A 15,790-nucleotide genomic window follows, 5' to 3' on the forward strand; every position below is an offset into this window, starting at 1 on the left:
TGTCGTTGTGCTGCAGATCACCAGATACAATGGAACACGTGATGCTCCGTTAGAGTAAGACGTTTGAGTGAGTGCACTGAGTACAAACTTATGCCACAAGCTCATAGAATTCATAGGGCATGCTTTTATATATTATTTTCAGCATATGCCTCACTTTGACACCATATTGTAGTTCAAATGTAATGTATATACATTTCAGTCTGAGTTTTAGTGGGAAAATAAAGGAATATGACAAATATAAATAAATGAACAGATTATGCTAAAAGGCAACATATGGTGAATGTACACCTAAGTCAGTAGCAAAAACAATGGTGCCATATGAGATAGGCAGATCTCTCAATGATTCAAGGGCCTCAAAATAATGGAAAAGCACGAATTTCTACAAGTTTATTAGGCTCCAAATGAGCAGTGGGCCTGACAGGAAGCCTAACATTACACCAGTCTCTGATGAGTATCTGAGTAACTGCTTCATTTAAATCAGGCCCTTCTAATTTTTCCACTCTGCTCAGGGATGTTGGAAATATTTTATCAAACTTGAATTTTGCTGAAGTTCTAATTTTCGAGATTTTTGCTCCAGGGATGCCAATTTTGGTGAATTGGTCGACTGGTCAATTAGTCAGCCCACCGCTTTGGTTCTGACTGAACTACCTCAACAGCTATTAGATGGATTGCCCTGGAATTCTAAACATGCCGATGGTGCCCAAAGGATGAATATTTCTAATTTTGCAGATCCCTTGAAGTTTCTTTGAGCACCACCAGACGGTCCCGTGAAATATTATACCTTCGTAACAATTCATGGCTCCCAGTTGTGGAGTTGTATTGTGCAGATCATTAATGCTGTGAAACATTTGAATCTTTTTGAAGGTCTGCATGAAAGTTATCCTGGGAGATGTCCCTCTTAAGATAACTGTCCTCACTTTGATGACCCCTTAAGTTTTAATCTTGCACTGCTCTCTAGTTTATCCACCAGGTTTATGATCAAATACTAAGTTCCAAAATTCTCATTAGTTGCCGTACTCTGTGTTTGTTACTGTTTAGCACATGTTACCATGTTAGCAAACATGATGAACTACAGAGAACATGGTATTATGTTACTGACATCAATATGCTAGCAGTGCTGTTCCATAACTCCAACTCACAGAGCTATGGGCTATGGGCATGCCGAATGAGTGTTGGCTTTGATGTAAGGACTATACAACCATCATCACTACTAATTCTCAAGCTAAGCAGCATTTTCTACAAAAATCTTAACTTTACAAGACATCAAGTCAGCAGTGCAGTTGGTGTCCACGCATCACACATGCATCAGCATTTTTATTTGTACTGTGAATCACTCACACTCATATCATTTCTCTTATTTTCATCTGCTTTATATACAAACAACAATATATGTTTGGATAGTTCCCTTTGTGCCTTTAAGGGTTGGCACCTGTTCAAAGTTCCAGTTGTTATTTTGCATCCCAAGAGAATTGCAAAGTCTTTGCAAGGTCCTTTTTCGGTCCGAGTAGGCTATTTTGATTGGCCATTTTGGCTACATTCATGCATTACATTTCCTTTGCATTACTAATTTCTAGCCAAAATCTTTGACAGAGCATTTATAAAGTTTCTAGAGCTACATTATTAAATTCACTACAGAAACTCCTGGAAGTCAGTGGTAGAAGTAATTAGTTGATGCCTGTTTCTTGGGCCATCAGAAAAGCCACTGCAACATTCTGCATTTTGTTCCTCTGTGTTTCTCTCCTCACTATTCCTCCTCTTCTCTTGCTGCCTCTGCTCACAAGCCTCCACTGCATCCCCATCTTCCCCAGACTTCAGGTGCAGGGGAACGTGCACTTCTTCCTTAAAAGCATGTGAGCTGCCAAGCTCACATGCCAAGCTCACATGCTAATAAAGCTGCTTCTCCCTGGCAGGAGAGCGGCGAGGAGAGCCTTTTTCTCTTTCGCTCTGCCTGGTTCTCCTCCTCTTACCTCTCTCTCTCTCTCTCTCTCTTTCACTTCCCCCTCATAAGCACAGATTGGGGGGGGGACTTCTAAGCTTTGTGAGCGCTGTCACAGGTACAAAGCTAAGAGAGTCCTTTTCTTATTCAGCTAGTTTCCCTAGAAACTCCATTTAGACGGGCACTGAACAGTCTCTCTGTGAATTGTGTTTGTGTTGTGCATAAAGGAATGAATACAACCTCAACCAATCTTTGCACATAAGAGCTTGTAATTCTGCTGAAAAATAGAAATAGCTGCACAAAACAGGGAAATCAGAAAAAAATGTTTTCGCCCAACACAAAATAATCCATGTCAGAACCAGTGCTACATAGTAACAGCTTCACATTTTTGCAGTATAAAAGGGACTTTGTAGGTTTCTCATGCTGATACATGGCATTGACCCCCAGCGGCCACTTAAGTCTATTGTTAATATTTTGAATTAAAGCTGAATAAAGATGTGTGCAAAAAAACTTTGCAGAGCTACAAACAGCAACACTTGATACTGTAAATAAAGGTAGGATTTTTGGTCACTGGCCAACAATTAAATTGACATCAACAAATGAACTGTGTAATTGCAAAATGAAAAATAGTGCTGTCCATTTCTCCTGAAAGTTCACAGTCTCCACATGACAACGACCAAGGCTACAGAGTCACTCCCACACATATCCTAGGTATCTAGTGTGATCTCCAATTCTTCAGGCCCTAAATTCTCAAGCAGTACCTCCATCAGGGACTCACATCTCCTGAGATTTCTATTAGTTCTCTCCCTGCATGCTCATTTTTCTGTCCCTTTCCTTCAGCGTCTCACTCTTCAATTGCCTGCTGTCTCTCTTTCCCCAATTACCCTTTGGAAGACTCCATAGATTACTTGGCCAGGTATCAGGATCTGTGATTTGTTTTTCTCCTTCAACTGAAATGAATAAATGAATACATAAACAGAGAGGAAAACGCAATTGGGGCAAAAGATAATTACTTTACATTCTGCACCCTCTGAAAGTAAATGCCTCTGTTATAGAGGTTTTCTGCCCAAGGACAGCATTATTGTTTTTTTTCTATTTGTACATGCACTGCGAACTGTTAGTGCACAATAGAAATTCCCTACACCCTAACATGTTTTTCTTATTCTTGAGCGGTTGTTTGTTATAAAAATTCAAATCAGTCGTTCAGTCTCTTCAACATGGCTCGAGGAGTCAGTATTGGACTGGACTTTTCAAGGCTGTCATTTCCATTGTGAATTCCACCCACTGCCAAAAGTTCTTCCTGAACAGAGGGCAGGATAAATGTCCAGTCCATAACAGTAAAATGTCAGGCAGTTTTGTGAGGGGGTATTATGACACCAAGTGCCAACCTTTTTATGGTGACTCAGCGGGGCTGGTACAACGAGGAAGAAGCTTCACTTTTTTTATGTCTATCTGTCCACGATTTAGAACTTTACAGCGAAGGAGTGCAACATTTCAAGAACATTAACTCAAGTACTCCACTAAAACTGAATGTTGAGATGCTTACTGCTTACTCTAATACAGCAATCATACTTGTAATGAATTATTTGTTACATTGAGATACTGTTACTTTTACCTGCCCCTTGGGAGAAGCCTAACAAACTGAATAAACAACAATGAAGTGAACAGCTTAGATTATCTCATAAGAAGAGCACATAGCAAGAAATAATTGGATAAAATAGGTAATAAATGAACAGTTGTTTGCCCTTGTTGACATGTTGAATTTGGGGAAAATGGGTAAAGAGTAAGACCCACATGATTTCTGGAGCATGTCTGAAATATCAAGGCTTATTTGTTGTCAGCAGTAATGAGTAATGGCCAACAGTGGTATGAGGAGAGACAAACACTGGGCTAGAACACATCCAGTGGTTTCCAATTCACAAATTACAAGATGCAAAGGATCTGCTGCTAATGTCTTGGCCTCATACAAAGAATTTCCTTCAGGAAATAAAGCTTTAGCTTATTTTAAACTACTAGACACCTTTAGAATCCCTGCAAGAGGTGTTTTGACAGCATATAGAGGACCAATGGCACACCACGAAATGTTAAACACCTTTTAAAAGTTGGTTTGGCATACAAGCAACCACACCCTTCACACAGAGGGCAACACTGGTTTTCAGTAAGAGTCATATTCTCTTAGCACTGTTGATGTCCACTGATTCATGTAGGAAATATCGCTGGGTTCTAAAGGTTACATTAATAATTTGATGCTTACTTTGTCTTTTGTCAGTTATTTTTACTGCTTGTTGAGAATGAAATGAGGCTTGATGGCACAAATAATGAACCAAAATTGTAAAGAGTATGGATAATTAAATCAAAATGCTAATTAGATGTTACAACACAAGCAGAATTGACACTACACACGTCCTTTCACATCACATATAACCACCCAATCCATATCTAAATATCTGCTAGTAATTAACAAAAGTTTAAAAACTTCATAATTCTGCATTTGTCTTATGTGTAAGTTTTGCTTCTTTAACTACTAGGACATATTGTACCTGAATAAATGCATATCTGCATTTCTGCAGTGAGAAATTCCCATCACTGACTATGTGGATAGCAAAGTTTTGGCTGATGTTACTCTAAAATGACTCCATCAAAGAAATGCAACAGTTCTACTATGTGAGAAGTGAAATTATTTTATCTATCAAACACTTGTGCTGTACTTTCTGTCCAAGCCCAAACCAATCTCGAGAAGTGTGCTTTGTTCATTTCAGCCTCTCCAGATGACAGTGCAGTTTCTCTGAGGGGCTCTGTTGCACTGCATGATATCTCCACAAATTAGCGAGACTCAAAGATGCCACGTATACAATGGTATCAAACTCAAACGTGCTTAGATGCAAATATTACCAAAAAAATAAAACAAAAAACCAGTCCCTCTTGGGAGAAGCTACCATTTGCAGCCATAATGTTGCACAGAAAATGACTAAACTTGGCCAGTCCAACTCGTGGAAAACGGAGCAACACAGACTTTAGCCCACAAGCTGTTCTTCTGCAATAAGAATAATGTTAGTCATACAACACGACATGTGCAGAGCCACCACAGTGACAGGTTTATCTAAATGAGCTAGTCGTTAAGTCTTGGTTGAATGCTGCAGAAACACTGGGCATGAGATAATGATGGCGGAAGCAGCCGAAGGCAAGACTCGTCAGTCCAAAAGGAAAGACCAGTTGATGGCGGGGATAAGAATGGGACATGTTCTCCAGGCCATCATGATATCATCAGCATGCTGCCTTTTTTCTTTCTTCCAGCTTTCATGAAAACACAAAGATCTCCTTTTGTCTTCTCTTTCTATCATTCACATGCAAATTCACTTTGTTAAAACAGAGCAGCCCTTATGCCTCTTATGCCTTTGCATGTACGTTTGTTTCTTTTCCACCCTCTCATTGTCTTTCCCATTGTTTTGAAGTTGACATCTAGGGTGTAACTGATATTTTCTTGCTCCACTCTGCAGAAAGGAGTCAACGTCTGCCAAAAATTGAAATGAGGCCTCAGCAGCCAGAGCACAAGTAACTGAAGTGAGAGGCAAGAAAATAGGAGCTGAGAGGAAAGAGTGGGTGTGTGCAAGTGGGAGGGGTGGGTGTACAAGGGCAGTTAAGATGATAGATTAAAGAAAAGAAAGAGATGATCAACAAGGATGAGATAGCGTCCAGAGGCAGAGTAAAAGTGTGAGAAAGATATAAGAATGAGGAAAAGGAGAAGCCTGGGGAAGGTAGAATGGAAGGCAAATGGAAAAAAAAACAAGCGAAAAGTGAAGGAAGTTGGAATTTGTGGAAGGGACTATAGTGATACGAAAGGAGGCTGCAGAAAGAGAAAAGAAATAGCACAAGGAACTGAAAAGATGACACTGAGCCAAGAGAAGGGCACAGCAAACCCAGGGAATGATCAAGCATTAAAGCGCACGGCGGGGATGTAGTAGAGCATTAAACCACTTCCATACTATCAAATATAAAGCACATGAAAAAGAGAAAAGAATATTTTAAGAATATATTCTAATTACTGCTTATAGCTGATCACAGTCTGTCTCCAAAGAGCTCTGCCCCTTTTGACCTCCCGTTTCATCTTAGTTGCCTTCATAGACTCCCCTCCACTCTTCTACATCTCCAATTGCTTTTAGATGTTTTCTCCAAATCGTGAATGACACCCTCCTCCCCAACCACTCCTAAATATGTATGCCAGACTTTAATAAGACAAAAGCCGCTTTGTCATCTACGAAATTGCTTTTTCGTGGGATACGCATTCAATTTGTTTATAGGGTTGCCTTATATAATGGCAGTTATGTAATATAATTAAAACTTGCTGTTTTACCGTCATTGGATTACACTTGTGTGCTTTCCACTTGCCAGCCAAGCTTCCTAAATCAAGAGAGGTCTTAAGCTTGTTGCAATCCGTGGTTATATTTAATACCAGACAACAGAGGGGTAATTTATTTGGCTTACATCACCAAATGCATCCCGTTCTATTAAATTCCAAGTGAGGGCTTTCATGTGGAATTAACTAGTTTCCCCGACTTCATGTAGAAAAACTGCCTCCACCACCAGTTCATAAGACATATAGAGACATAGGCACCTCTTATTATTCTGCTAAAACTCAGTTTGTTTTGCTCTCATGACACAATGAAAGTTTGATAACTGTGCCATGCACAGTATTTCAAGTTGCATCACCAAAACAGGTCCACTCGCTAAAAATTATGGGTAAAACATCTGTTTGCACTCCACTTCTTTTTGTACAGCAGTAAGGTGGTGCTTTTGGATTCAGTAACTACATCTGCCGCACACAATTCACTCTTTGTAGTAATATAACTGGATTTATGTGGAACAAATTCGGCCCATTTGCTGTTTTGAATTCTTTTATTCCAAACAATGGCCCTGGCTTCAGTTTTTGCCGTGGTAAGCAAGTTGGCTACACTACCAGTAAACACTGCCTAATTCTTGAAGGTCAAAGCATAAATACTCTTGGATCCAATGTGGACAATGTAGGCTATTTGGAACGACTTTTGTTTGGAAATGACTTTCTTTACAGGGTATTATCAGGATGCATGTGCTGTCAGCTGTCTTGTATTAAGCTTCTGCAGACAGTATTGACCCGATGCAGCTCCAGGTCTGCACCTTTCCACACCCATAAGGCCTGTTGAGCAGCAGGTACACGCACATTTTCCCACAGGTAGATACAAAGCCGACAAACAATAGCAGCAGATTTATGGCCTTGTCTTGGCTAGTTACGTTGTGTTATCTGTGCATGAGTGCCTGTGTGTGCATTTAACACTCATGTATGCCTCACACGCATATGCGTGAGTAAATGCTCTTGTGTGTGTCCTGCCTAAAGCCGCTGTGCTCTCCTTTTCACTCCTATAAATCACAGTGTGAACCTGTATTTACCATGGTCAGCGCAAGCATCACCTTGTTACAGTTCCTCTTTGTCTTGTGCCCTGTTCAACCTGAACACAGTTTCACCCTTCAGGGATTCTGAAGGAATCACTTGTACTCATCTTCGCTTACAATTTTCTTTCACCCTCCCACTCCCTTTTCTCTTTCTCTCCATCTGTTCCCATCCCTCCCAATTCTCTTTCTCTCTCCAAAGCCTTCCGGATGTTCTTTGTCAAAACCAATAGTCGCCATGTTTATCTCTAACAAGCGCCGCAGTTTATAAGGCAATGAAGCTCACTTCTGTTCAACCAAACATCGCTGTTCAGTCATGTCTTGTTAGCATGACATGCCCCTTTGAAACCATGTATTCTGGGAAGAAAAATAGCCACTCAAAGGAACAAGTTGTATCGAATTCAATCATAACAGCTTTTTTTTTGTGCCTCCTATCACAGTTTCTTATTCCACATAATCGCACCATGGACTTTCAGAAAGTGGTTAGCCTTGTTTTCCACTGGGAATTACCCTGCAAAACTGACTTCATGAAAGTGTGACACAGTGACAGATTTAACCTTAATAAATGTGCTGGTGTGTACAAGTACAAAACATAATTTCCTCTTGAGGCCAGTGCTTTTCCAGTGCAAGAGCATAAATCAATAAAGACCTTACAGGATAACACGGCGTGTGACCAAGGAAGCACAGTGTGAAACATTAATTGGACATATACTTAAAATACATCATGCATCTGTAATGCAGTTATGAAGAGAAACACCTCAAGTAACCGGATTTCAGAAGGACATGTTTCTCTGCTTACATTTCTGTTGCCATATTTTCACAAACTGACACACAATGTCAAAACCCATCTTTGCCAACCTGGTCCCGTTCAGAGCCCTTTATCTTCAGACGTACGGTTTAGCTCTAAATCTGTCGCTCTTTGTGCGATGGCCAGCACATGCTGCAGCGTGCTGAACCATGCATCATGCCTCGATAGACTGCACACACTGAATCGACAAAGATCCCACATCACCTCCCAGGGAATAAGTGAGAGGCCAGAGCATCCATCAGCACTTAGCAGGTTAAATGTAAATGGTGGAGCAGGTAAATGGATGGCGATAAGAAGCAAATCAAATCATATGCTGCTCACTTTCTGTGTGTTTCGAAACAGACTGATAAGCAGTTGGTAAAAAGCGTTGTCAAAATGCTGTTGGGTGAGTGGGATGGGTTTACAGTAATTTTTTTCTTTCTGCTTTTAGGCTATTCCAAACTCTAAACAGCCAGGTCCATTTATGTTTTTTTTTTAGACGCTTGTTTTTGGTAGTTGTTCACTAATACTTTATCCCTGATGACATTGTGCAGATCATTGAAGATGGTAAGCTCAGTGACGCAAGAATAATTTGGGATTTTATGAACTGATACACCGTGACAATCTTATCAGGTAAAAATATAGTGTCGTGCAAGCATTACTTGGCAACTGACTATCTGACATGAGACGTATTAATAATTAATTCAAGGGTAATTGTTATTACATCCATCCATCAGCTATACGTGATTTATTCTGAAAAGGGTCACAAAGGGCAGGAGCCAAACCCCTCTGACATCAAGAAAGAGTCTGGGTATACTATGAACGGGTCGCCAGTCTACCACAAGGCTAGTTAGGGAGAGAGACATCCATGCACACTCACCCTCACACCAACGGTCGATTTTAAAATCATCAACTATAACCTATACCGTGCATATAATTGAACAGTAGGAAAGCATATAAACGGTGCACACAAAGGACCCAGCTGACCAGCAGGTTCAAATCTACAACCTTTGAGATTAAATGAAATAACATGCAATATAACATACAATATTCAGTTCATTAAATTGGGTGATACAGCAGGTTTATAGTATGGTGCCATGCCATTAGCTCCATCAGATTTTTTTTATTTTATCTTATTTCTTTTTAATCAGCTCTCCTGGGCAACTGTACTATTTGAAGTTGCTCAGAGATTCAGGGATTGAAAGATACAGCAAGCCACATAGGACAGGTGCGTGGGAACATGTATTCCTTTCATGAGATACAGATGTACTACTACTGATTTTAGGCAATTTCATATGAGCACATGCCTGAGGATTTTTCTCTCTCATAAAAAAAATCTTGCAAGTTTTGCACTTTTATCAAACAGGATAGCATATGTTGGACACTCTGCTCCACATGTGCATATTGTACTGACTGCATTAAAGGGCAAATAAATCCAAATAAATCCATCGTATTTCATTCCATCTTGCGTGATTACTTATTATAAACACTGCCACATATTTGAAAATCCTTAAGGAACGATTTTTGCAATCACTTGTTTATTTGGGAGTGTAACTCCCTCCACACTCAGTCTCTCTCACACACACACGCCGCTAATGCTGATGTAATTTGTTATTGTTGACATTTGTTCCACCCTCAGGCAATTCATTTTCCTTCTTCATCCATCCCTTATTGTTTTACATTGTGTCATCTGGCACTGGGACCCCGCCTACCGAGTAAACAAGAGGATAGATAGATAGATAGATAGATAGATAGATAGATAGATAGATAGATAGATAGATAGATAGATAGATAGATAGATAGATAGATAGATAGATAGATAGATAGATAGATAGATAGATAGATAGATAGATAGATAGATAGATAGATAGATAGATAGATAGATAGAACTTGACAAAGAAAAAAGAAAAAGCTTAATTTCCCTGAGTGAGAGTGAAAAAAAGCGTGAGACAGGGAGAGCTGGAGAAACAGCGCCTCCATTATTCATCTGCTCATCTCACTGCAGTAGATCCAGCAGGGGGAGGTGTTGCAATATTTGGATGGTTGCTGCCTGTCTTTTTCAAAAACCCAACCAAGTACATAATCTTATTCTGACTTCTATATACAAACACACACACAACTCTGTCTCCACACCCGAGAAGCTGTGTCCCTAAAAAGAGGCACACAATATTGCGCAGCATCCTCAACAGAGTCATTTGATTCTGAATAGACAGCTGATGGGTCTTTCGTCTGCTCTCTCTTTCTCTAGCTGGTTGTGTTTTGTTTCTTTTTTTTTGGTGCGCAAGTCCGACTCATCGGTTGGAGGAAAGGTATATGTGGAGCGGGGCGGTGAAAGAGCTGTTCAAAACCATGAAATGTCTCCCCCCACTTGGGAGGTTCTGACATTTCGCCTGTCTCGAAGGCAGGGAGAGACGGACGGGGAGAGAAAGGAAGAGAGAGAGAGGGGGAGATATTGGGATGAAACCAGACATGGAGACAGAGTTGTATCTCTCTGTCACACACAATGTGATTGTTGCACTCAGTGGGAGGCCATTATCAGAGAACAAAAGCATTATAAAAGGTTTAAGGGTTTTGTTCACTTTTACACTAAATCTATTTGTTCGAAGAGAGGCCTCAGAAGATTGTGTCGACAAAGTGTGACAAAGGCTTTAGAACTGGGAAGTCTGATGGGGTTTTTTGTATGTTTTCTGTCACCCCAGTCTGCCCTCAACTAGTTTCAGCTTTAACTTTATTTAAATTGACTTTTGATTTGATGTCAGCGGCAGTAATGGTTCATTTAGAGTACAAGTGCCCTTTGAGGCTAACGAAACCTGGATTTTTATTTTTTTCTCAGCAAGGTTACTCCAAGTCAGAGCAATATTAAACTTGGACATGTATTAGTTGGACTTTTGTTTTTTGTGAATCAATTCTATAACACAATAAAACTAGATTTCAGCTCAGTGCACCTCTACAATATGAACCCATATTCTTTTAGTTCATATATGCTGTATGTAGTTTTCAATTTAACTGTGTTTCAGTTCTGCATATAGTATCAACAAACACTACTTCATTCCAAATGAATTGATCCTGTAGTTTTAGTGCCCTCTTGAGATCTCCAGCTCTGATTAACTTACCTGCTTTTCGTAGTTGGCGGTCCAGCCTTCAATGGGACGTGTGATTCAGTGGCTTTGATTCAAACAGAGGGAACATGGTTGTTACCAGAAAGTACCCGTCTGCTTCCTGAGAATTCCTGAACAAACAGCAGATGAAACAAACACAGAGTCATGAGAATTCTTTTGTTGTTCAGCACTTTTGTCTAAAGCAACATGCAAATGAAGAACAACCCGAGTCACAGTAGACAAAACAAGTTTTACAGTTACTTAGGTTTAGTGAGGTTGTATGATGATTCCATCATTTAAGAGAGACATGGTGACCTTTGTTAGGATGTGAATTTATATCAACTTTTAATTATTTTAGGAATTGTAGATGTCATTCTTGTTTTTCCTTTGTGCCATTATGTCAAAATCAGAATAAAAAATGTCGGGGTAAGCAATTCTGAGGTCTTCTTTTTCTTTTCTTTTTTTTTTTTTTTTTTACTCCATTATTCACACACTCCCCCAACACATGCACAGTCAACCCATGATGTGCCTTGGGTGCCAGCTATTATTCATTTTGAGGGTGGCCACTTGTATGAATTTGATTTTCTTTCTCTTTTTTTTTTGCACTAAATAAATTATTGTTGCTTTCCAAAACTGACCACTGACAAATTTCTCTCTCCATTTTATTTCTGCACGAGCCTCCGGCCCTCCGCTGCCTTTTTTCTGTTCTAAATTAGGTCTCAAAGAAATCTCATAAAATTCTTGCATCTAAATTTTTCATAAGTTGGTGTTTTGTTGTGAGAGGAAAAGCTCTCTCTGACTTAAACCCAATTAGGTAAACAAAACAAATTCCAGTTCATAAATATGTTGCAAACAAATGTATGAATACATGTGTATTTGTCAACATAGTCAGATTTCTATTAATTCATGCCGTTAATTAACTTCCATTGAAGGTGACGGATTCAGTTTATGGTACTTAGAGGTCACTGAACCATCTTTTTTCTGTTTTCTTGATTCTTGAGTTCCATCATGCAAGTCAGTTAAGAACTTATGTTATTGCCTTGCTGCAAATGGTGATGTAAAACAGGCTCTTAAAGGCAAATTGTGAGAACAGGAAACACATTATTTAAAAAAAAACAAAAAAAAAAAACAACTTAAGCTTCTCCAATTTTTCTCCAAAACTGTAAATATACCTTAACTTCTGCAAGTGTGGTTAAATATTGAATTTAACAGAAAATCTCCCCGCCTGTGATATTCTTTGTGGTCAGATATCTAAGACACTGTTCCATTATGTTTTGTGTGGCAAAAACAAATCCATATTTATGCTTTTTCATTACATTTATGCTTTTCATGCCATAACTCGCCACAATGTCTGCTGTGAAACACTCTATTATCAGCTGTGACATCCCCAACCACAGCAATCCAGCCTTTTTGTCACCTTGTTTTTGAAGGACTTTGCACTTTTGGTTTTCTATTATTTCAGCCCGCCTGAGTGAAAGCATTTCATTGCACAACGTGTTTTACTGTGCTGAAAATTATTTTCACAAAATAAATTGCAGTATAAAAAATGTCTACTTGAATGTAGCCATGGAAGACAAACTGAACTTCCCCCAAAAATCTATTACATTATGTCCTGAAAGTATGTTCTGAATCTCAAGTAGGGGTCTACAGTGGGTTAGCATGTGATTGACACAGCATCAGATATATCGCTGGCAGGGCACAGTAAGACGACCGTTATCTCACAGACCCTACTGACACTTCCTTGCTGTCTTGCAGCCATTCAAGTGATTTTTATATTCAACCTTACTGGCAGAGAGGGAAGCCAGGGCGGAGCCAGAGACAGCAACACAGAGGAAGAGCTACAGGGTGAGCAATAATGGAGGGACGGTTAGAGGCAGTGAAAAAAGTGAGGGGAGGGAAGGTGAGAAACCCAATAGAGGTTTTGAATGCTTTCCAGAAAAGGCATTAAGAAGTTACTTAGATAAATCTATTATGCCTCACAGGATGCGGCCGCCTTTCTGCTCTAAATCAAATCATGAATCCAGGTAATTGTTCTCACATTGGAAAAACTACATCCTACTTCCACCACCACCCACCCCCAATCACCCTGCCCCATCTGTCTCAGACAGCGAATGATTAAACTGAAAGGCCCGGGACGAAGTATGAACCAGATGATGATGCATATAATGCTAATGATGCACCACACACTACGAGGAGGGTGTCGCCAACGTTGTGTTGAGGGGATGTAATGAAGTATACAAAGCATAAACAACAATAACAACAACATAATTGGCAATGATGATGACGTGATTACCTCTCAGGATTTACTGATCGTGCCTCTGTGTTTCTGCATTGCGGTTACACACTTTTATGGAGGCTATCCAATAAAATGGCATTCTTCTGCTAGGAAGGATAAGTGGCATCCTCAAAGTCACTATGATGTTCATTTTTGGAGGGCCATTGATATGAGTTTACAAATCCCATTTAACCAAAAAAGTGTCAACAACGTGCAGAAAATACTTTTTAGGTCAAACAGTGCTACATATTTTCGATGACCTTCTGTGTTGGCAGTAGCAAATAATACAGAGAGTAAAAGTTCCCCAGTCATAGATGACTCAGGTGAAGATAAGCAAGTATGACATCAGGAAGGACTAGAACACAGTTTACTAATTATAAAAGTTGGTGGTTCAATCTTGCCTCCTCCATGTGCAAAAGTTTCCTTGGACAAGACAATGAAGCGTTGTGGTATTTTAAGATTGAACAAATGATAAAATTAGACAAATGGGATGTGTGAATCAAATTTAAGAGCTAACAAAAATAAGATCAGAAGACCTAATGTGTCAGCTGAAGTTATGAGTGCACTGAAGAATCCTGTGGAAAGCTGCAACCCAACTGAAGCCTATGGAGCCCATATAAGGCATGAGACCAGAAGTTCATGCCCTCTCTTCGTCTGCACTCGTGAGTTGAAACCTAGGGCACGCTTAGCCTAGCAGAAATAGTGCCAACCTAGCAGAAATAAAAAAGAGGAGGTGACCTAACTTTTGATAAGATTACATCATATACATTTTGATTGGGTCTTAAGACGATGGGTTGTGGCTTCTAGAACAGAAGAGGAGTGTTTAAGAAAAGGTATATAAGACGATGTAACACTTTGTGTAGTTAGTTAAATCTTGAGATTTTGCTCATGTTTGTTCTCACAAGCCTCTGAATTGAATAAACATTTTTCACATCAGACTCTGAAGACTGCTTGAAGACTCTTTCTTGAAAACTTTTTAAAGATTCCAAGTTTGGATCCAAAATTGATTTTTGACTATGTGTGTGACAAAGCTGCCTGATCATCACTGGCCCTTAGCAGGCAGACTGAGTCACAACAGAAGCCTGATGTTGCTCCTGATAGCATGTGAGCACCTGGCTCTGCTGCTGCCATTATGGTGTAAGTGTGTGTGTCAATGGGGGAGTGAGAAACACATTGTAAAGTGCCTTGTAGAACCAAGCTAATATTAAAAGCCTCCATACAAGTGCAGACCATTTATCATTTCACTGAACATTTAATATGGGATTTATATCTACATCGATTTGCCACGGCATTCAAACCACCAGTCTAGTACTGTTTGGATCTTCCTCGTTGTCCCAAAACAGCTCCAACCCACTGGGCCTTGGATACAGGACATCTGGAGATGTCCTGTGGTTTCTGGTACCAGGATGCTGGCAATGGAACTTTTGGGGCCTGTGGGTTGCAGGGTAAGGCCTCCATGGATTGGACTTGTACCAGCACATCTCACGGATGCTCGATCGGCTTGGGATCTGAGAGATGGGAGGCCTTGGGCTCTTTGTTGGGTTGCTTGAGAAGCCGAGAAGTTTTGGTGTTGTGGAAGAGTGCATTGGTTGTCAAAGTAACTTCTATAATCAATGCCAGAATCCAAAGTTCCCCTGCAGAACTTCGCATTGTAATGGGATGATCAATGTTTTTCACCTCACCTGTCAGCAGTTTCAATGCTGCGGCTGTTTGGTGTAAATCTTTTATAAAACATCCTTCCAATTCAATTTAACAAAATAAAGTTTGTTAATATGGCCTAATGCATAATTTAGAAATGCATATAGTTCATAACACAATGCCACACAAATCAGAATTTATGACATACCGCAGGTAGACCACATTAGTCCTCATTCGTTCTGCTGCAAGAAAGAAAAATGACTATGCCACAGCAAATGAATTACTCGGGCCTTCAGTGGTTGAAGCCCAAATTGACCTTTACATGACGCCTATCAAAAGGGAGCAGTGCATAATTGAAAATCTTTAAAATATAAATGGACACTGAATCTCATCAACTTTCAATGTAGTACATCAACAGCAGTGGACTCATGTGCCGTGTTCTGAGTTCAATCCAGTTCTTTGGCTTGACAGGTTCTTGTTCTTCACCCAAGAATGATATTTTCAGTATCAATTACTCCTCCACCACACATACACACCCTTCAGTCGCCCAGCCTCTCTGCCAGGACGTCATTATAATCTTATAATTTCCATTTTTGGCTGAATCACTAAGGACTTTTCATACAAAAATCGTGTAC

Source organism: Amphiprion ocellaris, chromosome 14, assembly GCF_022539595.1.
Source record: "Amphiprion ocellaris isolate individual 3 ecotype Okinawa chromosome 14, ASM2253959v1, whole genome shotgun sequence".
NCBI lineage: Eukaryota > Metazoa > Chordata > Actinopteri > Pomacentridae > Amphiprion > Amphiprion ocellaris.